General features: G+C 37.3%; 1 protein-coding gene across 2 annotated transcripts in view; it reads left to right on the top strand.

The window, feature by feature from the left end:
• The window catches only part of PLD5 (phospholipase D family member 5), a 233,198-nt gene that overhangs the window by 1,416 nt on the left and 223,424 nt on the right, over positions 1 to 8,358 (top strand). The window lies entirely within an intron of this gene.

The raw sequence follows: 8,358 nt of genomic DNA, 5'->3' as shown, positions 1-8,358 counted from the left end.
TTACACTCTGAAAGGAAGGGAAGGTCTCTGCCTCTTCTCGGAGGGCCTGATTAAGTCACTGAAAGTCCTAATTTAAAGCTTTGAGTTGGGGAACAGGCTCCGTCTTCTATGTAGAGAACCATTTTCTTAGTATCAAAAGGATGCCTCATCCTTAAGACCATGGAAGTAATTGAAGGAGATTGCTAGGAGGGCAAGTCGTTTGAGAGGCAACTGTATCCACTTAAAAATGCAAGCTCCACACTTAGCAAAGGAACTGGTGGTATTTAGTTTAAGGGGGAGCAAATAGCATCTTCCTGTAATTGGGCTCTTGGTGTTGTTATCTGATTTTAGTACCAGGGAGAATGGTCTAACCTTAGAATGGTGATAGAATATATCTTCATTTCCATTTCATTCGGATTGGGCGTTCATTTGCAGCTTGTGCTGTTAGCTGATCTATTTCCTTTATTCTCTTGCTGAAAATCAATAGTGCAATCTTCTATGGGTATGTCTTCTTGAGTCACAGACACTGCATGCATTATATTTAAATGGTTTCTCACTTTTAGGTTTTCATTGAAATATGAGTCATACCAGGTGGGCCATGGCGGCCTCACCTTTCTGGACAAGTATAGGATGCTCAGCCCCTCCTTAGAGTTAGAGACCAAAGAACGGAGGATGTGGTTGTTTGGAAGCTTGTGAGGATCTATGCTTTCTTCTTCACTCAGGTGCTCGGAAAGAGAGCACTGCATTCATTAAAAAAAAATCAATCACCTGTTTGTTATTTAAATCAACATAGCATTTTTGTTTACTTTCTCAAATACATTTCATGAGACATATTTTGTTTTTCTCTATCCTTGCTATCAATTAGAAAGGGGTCTGCTTCAAGGGAAATTTTTTACAATATTATTTTGCACCTTTGAAACATCTACAAACATTTTAAATGAAATAATATTTATGAAGGTGCTAGAAAAATTATATTAGCATAAAATGTAAGTTCTATTTGAATTCAAGCTCTGGGTATTTGTAATATATATCATGTTGTGTACGCTATGATGTTTCAGGTAGTTTGATGTTAGTTTTTAATGAGAAATTGGAAATTTAGAAACCCATAACAAATGTAACCTAGTATATTATTGCCACACAAAGCATGCAAATGTAATGTTGACTGTATTATAGACAACATTCTGAACATATGTGGCACCTTCAGATTTACATGTTGCAGAGGTTTGGATGAGTGTGTCACATGAAGTTCAAAGGTGATGTATGGTAGTTAAACACCCTTTGGTCTGTCTAATCAAATTATGTCAAAAATGAATTAATAATTATTGTGGGCATCATATGCATGAAAACAGCCTTCTGTTATTTCACTGGTGCTTTAAGAGCCACTCTAGTATTAAGGGCATAAATAAGTTATGGCTTCAAATGATACATGTACTTAGTCATCGCAGTCGTGGAGTTCCCTGAAATGAAATGTGGCAGTATGTGGACTCCGTCCAGACTTCAGAAGCATTGCTTAATTTGAAAGTCAATAACGTGACGTAAAGTGACACCTAAAAATATATTTCCACCCACTTCGCTAAAAATGAGGATATGTAGTTTCTCCTTTTCGTAGTTTAAAGGCAACAGGACTAATCCCCTGTTGAACAAGAGACAAGTGACATGAATTCAGGGAGGATTGGAATACTTTCAACTTATATATAAATTTGATTCCTGTCATTGGTTGGTCCATACTTAAGATGAACACGCACTAAGAAATAAATGTATATGAGGGAATTCTTCCATTCTTAAGTCATGATTAGAGGCTACAAAGAAGTTGTGTTTGTACCATGAATTCTGGACGTTGAACTCTACTGGAATTTCTGTTACAAGTAAAATTGCTAGCCACATGTCAAATGTTGTCTTACCAGCTACAAACAGTGCTCTTGGTTCTTGATTATTTTGCTTCCTGTTCTCCATACCATAATGTCTATGGTGGTAGAAGGATTAGGTTTTGGAAACAATGGAAGTCTCCTGTGTAGCATCCTATATTTACTGTAGCCATAATGTAAAAGTGAAGGATGGTCTAGCAAAGCAAGAGGAGCTGAGGGCCACTTCTTTATCTCCCTGACCCACCCCTCTGTCAGCCTTCCCTGGGGCTGGGTTACTTTGAGAGTCACTATTTAATATGGTTTGACTATCCAGAGTACAGTGTATCATTAGGCTGGTGTCCTTTGGTTGGTATATGCCCTGTTTGAACTTCTTTTTTTTTTACAAAGTGGGAAAGTTATAGAGGCGACTGTGCTTAGTCACCTGGTTTTATGCCAATTGTGTGTGTTTCTTGATGCATTTATGGAGGTGGGGTGCCTTATTTTCTCTCCTGCTTATTTAGTTAGCTTTTGCCAAAGTGTGGTTAAGACTGGGGCTCTGGTTAAACAGACCTGGGTTTAGACTCTGGCTCCATCTCTTATTAACTTTGTGATCTTAGGCAAAGGACTCACAGTCACCAGGATGTACATTCACAGTACTACATAGAGAAGTCATTGGTTTGCTGGGATGAGTCAAGGAGACAGTCCATGTCTATACTGCAGTGACACACAGTCCCCTAATGCCAGGGGCTCAGCACCCTCACGCTTCTCATCTATGTAGGTAGGCAGGTGTCTTTGTCCATTTGGGCTGTTACAACAGAATGCCATAGACTGGGTGGCTTATCTACAATGAACATTTATTTCTCACAGCTCTAGAGGCTGGGAAGTTCAAGATCAAGGTGAGGGTGTATTTGGTATCTGATGAGAGCCTGCTTCCTGGCTCATATATAGCCCTCTTTTTGTGGAGTCCTCATTTGGTGGAAGGGATAAGGGAGCTCTTTGGAGACTTTTATTTATTTATTTATTAAGATTTTTAAACTAAAATATAGCTAACATACAATATTATATTAGTATCAAGTGTACATCATAGTTATTTAACATTCGTATACCTAAGGAAATGATTACCATGATAACTCCCTCAACCATCTGACACTGTACAACATTGTCACAATATTATTGACTATATTGCCCATGCTGTACATTATATCCCCATGACTTATTTTATACCTGGAAGCTTCGACCTCTTATTCTCCTTCACCTTTCCCACGCCTTTAAAATTTTTCAATTACAGTTGGCATTCAGTATTATTCCATAGTAATTTCAGGTGTACAGCATAGTAGTTAGACATTTACATAATGTAAGAAGTGACCCCCCTACTATCCACCTGTCACTATACATAGTTATTGCCATATTATTGACTGTATTCCATATGCTTTACTTTATATCCCATGACTATTTTGTAACTACCAGTTTGTACTTCTAATCCCTTCACCTTTTTCATCCTGCTCCCCAAACCCCCTCATCTATCACCCCGATAAATCTTGTACCCATCTGATATCATACAGTTATTACAATATTATTGTCTATATTCCTTATGCTATACCCTACATCCCCATGACAGCTTTGTAATAACCAATTTGTACTTCTTAATCCCTTCCCCTTTTCACCCATCCCCCCAACCCCCTTAATCTGGCAACTGTCAAAATGTTCCCTGTATTTATGTGTTTGTTTCTGTTTTGTTTGTTTATTTTGTTCTTTAGATTCCACATATAAGTGAAATCACACTGCATCTGTGAAATCACACTGCATCTGCCTTTCTCTGTCTGACATTCCACTCAGAACAATACCCTCCAGGTCCATCCATGCTGCTGCAGATGGCAATATCCCATTACCTTCCATGGCCAAGCAATATTCCATTGTATATATGTACCGCCTCCTCTTTATCCATTTATCCATCAGCGGTCACCCAGGCTGCCTCCACATCTTGGCCATTGTAAACAATGCTGCAATGAGCCAAATATGATAATGGACACAACACTGACATCCATTGGAACGCACTCAAGAGACATCTAAGCTCTCATTTCTTGATGGATGAGTTACAGAGGCAGACAATCTGCCCAGCCTAGCCTTTGTATGTTCTGTTTATCTAAAATCACACAGGAAATAATCCTGAGAATATTCTTAAATGTTTACCAGACTAAAATTATCCAGTCTGGCCAATAATACATAAACACAGAAAAGGATATTTTCTGCTTGTTTGATTGACTGATTTTTAATGGAACATTTTAAAGACTTATTGCCTTAGATTGAACTTTGTCTTCTGGTGCTTTACTGATCTGCTCTGTGGGGTATAATACTTTCATGAATCTGCTCTGTGGGACATAAATGACATTACATAATAGGAGCCTAGACCACGGTGATCAAATTTGCTCCAATCCATTTATTCTTTACTGATCATGGGAATAATGTATTCCAGGAGACAAGCGTGCACTTGGCATTTATTTACTATTTACTGGTAACATAAACTTTGTTTAAGCTGGTACAACTTCACACTTAGAGAAGACAATTTTTTTTAAGTGAGGCCATTACTAAACCAAGCAAAACACTAAGGCTAAACACAAGGGTGAACATTAAGGATTCTGTGTTCTACTCTTTACAAATTCCCTCTTCTGCTTTCTCTTTTAATTTTAAACAGGCTTGCTGAGCCACCATGCAGATAAATGAAATATCACTTGACTTCATTCCACCAGCATAGGGCTGAGAAGGAAAGCAAGGGCAAAGAGCTGGTGTCTGCTAGCAGAGCCTACAGAGACGGTGGGAACAAGAAGAGTCATCCTCAGAATAGCCAGGCATGGAGCAAACGGGGGCTCACTGGCCGAGGAAAGAGTCAGGTCCATAGGGGATGGACTGGAGGCCAAGCAAAGAGGCAGCCTACCAGGCTCGGGGCAGTGAGCTGGCTTTGATGGCAAAAGGACCCGTACGTACTGGGTCCAGAACTACAATGCAGGCAGGCTGATCTCCAATGTGAAAACTACAAGCTCTTTGGGTAGAATATGAGATCTCAGCCAGTCAGCCAGGCAACACCTGAGAAGCAATTATACCTATAGGTACTGTGTAGTGAGCGTTTAACAGGGGGCATGCACTATGCTAGGAGCTTTGTATGTTGTTATCACCCCAACGAGCTAGTCATAGATGTTCCCTTTCTCTTTCTTCTGGGTCTGGGTTGAATCTCCTTTCTTCACCCCTTTTGAAACAAGCCTTAGCCAATAAACAGAAATCCAAGGATGTATCACTTCTGATTGGAAGCACTGAGAGACATTACATGATTCATCAGCTTCTCTTTAGCAGCCTTGACGATCATACAAGCAAATATCAGGCTGGAGCTTCCATCAGGCCAGACAACGAAGGTGAGCAACATCCCCTGCCACGATAGACTGGAAGCTTATGTCCCACAAAATTCACATGCTGACACCCAATCCGTGGTGTGCTAGCCTTTTGGGGTGGGGCTTTCGGGAGGTGATTAGGTAAAAAAGCTGGAGCCCTCATGAAGGGGATGGTGTCCTTATAAAAGAGTCTCCAGAGATTTCCGGTCAAGATAGTAGAGTAGGTAAATGTTGTGCTTCCATCCTCTCATGACCACATCAAAATTACAACAAAACCAAAAGGACAACCATCATTGAGAATTCCCTGAAATCTGCCTGAACAGAAGTCCTACAACTAAGAACATGCAAAAGAAGCCACCTTGAGACTGGTAGGAGGGGTGAAGAAATGGAATGGGCTCTTGAGTGTGTTCCAATGGATATCAGTGTTGTGTCCATTATCATATTTGTCACGACTGATGGGTAGCATATTTATTCCACTAATGGGCTTCTCTCACTGTGAATTGACATATCAGTTTGTTTTGAAGAAGCTTTGACTTCTCTGATCTCTGTTGGGTGTGGCTTATTGACTTCTCTTAACATCACCCCAGTCTGTGATATCGTATTTAGTATATTTAATTTGAGAAGCTCGAGATTATTGGATTTAAGATTTCTTTTTCTTCCCTTCTTCCATTTAATAGCCACGTACCAATTTCTGGCTAGTTTCTTTAAAAGTTTTTACTTCTCTTTACAGACTTTTGTATCTGTCTCTTAGGTTTAAACCTATGTAACAATTTTCAGTCCTACCATTTCAGCTCCAAAGATCAGGAAACCTGATGAATTTTTTTAGTGTCTGGGTCAACAAACTGGAAATAAAATGAAACTTCATTATTCTGATGAAGGGTTTCTTTAAAAAGAATCACAGTTAATGGTGAAATATTGAAAAATTATCCACACTGATTATGAGTGAGTCTCCACGATTATCGCTTCTATTCAGCATTTTACAGGAGGTCATAACCAATGCAATAAGCAAGAAATAAAAACGTAATAATTAAAAGGAAGTAATAAAATTGTCATTAGCAGATGACATGATTACATTTGAAAATCCAAAGTAAACTACAGATATAATTAATGAATTAATAATGTCTCTGGATTTATCACAACCACTGTATATAAAGTGATTATCCAAAATTAAACTAGGAAAAAATTCCAAAATAAAACAAGAAAAGTTACCATTTACATTAGCATAAAATGTCAAAAACTTAGAAATAAATCTAACATAAAAATATCAAATACTTAAGGAGACTGGTGAGGCCTTTTTAATTCTCTCCCAGATTGATCTATAAAGTAAATGCAATTCCAATGAAAATCACAACAAGTTTGTGTGTGCTGAAAAATGATTCTAAAATTTATATGGAAATGCAATGGGACGAGAACAACCAGGACAATCTTGATGAAGAACAAAGTTAGAGGACTGCTTCCAGATAGCAGAACTTATTATAAAGCTAGATTAATTAAAGCAGTGTGGTATTGGTACAAGATAAATGAATAGATCAATTGACAGAATAGAGCGTACAGAAACAAACTTGTATGTACATTATTATTGATAGGTACTTGATTTATGACAAAAGTGGCAGGGATGGGAATGCAGTGGGAAAGAGATGGTCTTTTAAAAATTTAGTGTTGAATCAGTTTTATAGCTATATTAATAAATGGATCTTGATTTCTTTTTCAAACCACATGCAAAAGTCAGGTAGATGTGGGTTGTAGAAAGTGAAACAGGCTTCTAGAAAGTAATGTAATAAAAAATCTTCAACTTGGACAAGGAAAAAATTGTTAAGGAGTTTTAATAATCTGAATTTATTAAGATTAGTCAACTGAGCTACATTGAAATTAAGTAATTTTGTCTACAAAAGAATCCATTAAGGGAATGAAAAGGCAAATCACAAAGCAAAAGGAGATATACCAGCAGTGCCAAAAAAATGTATACACATTTTAAGAGATGTTGTCTATGTATTACTTTTCGAAGTTGAATTATGGTAGCAATGTGTAGTATGATTTTCATTCAAAAGATGGAGTTAATCAAATGAATGCTAGCATCACCATGTGACAGGCAGGACAAAGAAAAAGGCAGAAGCACAGTTGCTGTTCAAGGAGCACAAGACCATTTTTAAGTGGTATTTGAATTTGAGAACGTTGTTCAAGCAGTAGTTCGCTGTAATCAGAAGTGTCTGGACGCTGATGGGAACCACTTTGAGCACCTCTTGTAATTGCAGAAGTCAAATGTGACTTGTATTCATTTTTTGTTATTGGTATATATTATTACAGTTTTAATACAGTTTTTTCCTTTCTTAAAATGTGTATACATTTTTTTGGTACCCTCTGTACACACACATACACACACACACACATAAAACACACACACTCTGACAAAGGGTTTTAACCAGGATATATAAAGAGCATCTACAAATCAATACGAAATCTAGACAGCCCAATAGAAAAGTGATCAAAACATTTAAACAAAGAAAGGTGCTTGATGTCATCAGTCATCAAAGAACTAAGCAGTTAAAACAAAATCATACACCATTATACAATCACCTAAACAGCTAAAATTAAAATGATTGACAGTAACAAGTTTTGAAGAAAACAAGGAACAGCTGTAGCTTTCATAACTTCTGGTAGGACTGTATTTCATGGAGGCTCTTTGGAAAGCTGCAGTATCCACTAATTTGATCACATGTATATCTTATGACTCAGCAATTTAAACTATATGTCAAACAAATGTGTGTTCACGTGCACTGAAGACATATCTATTAATGTTTATTGAAGTATTATTTTAGTAGTCCACAATAGGAGGCATTCCTAATATCCAATATAGTTGAATGTCCTATATTCTAATATGTAATATCCAATATAATTGAATGGATAATAAATTTTAATTTATTCATACAATATAATACATTAAGTAATGAAAAGAGTGTAATTATATATGTACATATATCTCTCTAGCTATCGCCATTAATGTGGATGACTCAGACATAGTAACGAGTGAAAGAAGACAGATATAGACTATAGGATTTTTTTTTTCTGTGAAAAAAACAAGCAAAGCTAAATTATGGTTATAGAAATCAGAATTAATATTTACCTTTGAGAGTAAAATGGTCACTAGGGAGGCTTCT

This window comes from Rhinolophus sinicus, linkage group LG12 (genome assembly GCF_036562045.2).
Source record: "Rhinolophus sinicus isolate RSC01 linkage group LG12, ASM3656204v1, whole genome shotgun sequence".
Classification (NCBI taxonomy): Eukaryota; Metazoa; Chordata; class Mammalia; order Chiroptera; family Rhinolophidae; genus Rhinolophus; species Rhinolophus sinicus.
Note: the sequence above shows the minus strand (reverse complement) of the source record. Positions and strands in the feature narration are given on the sequence as shown.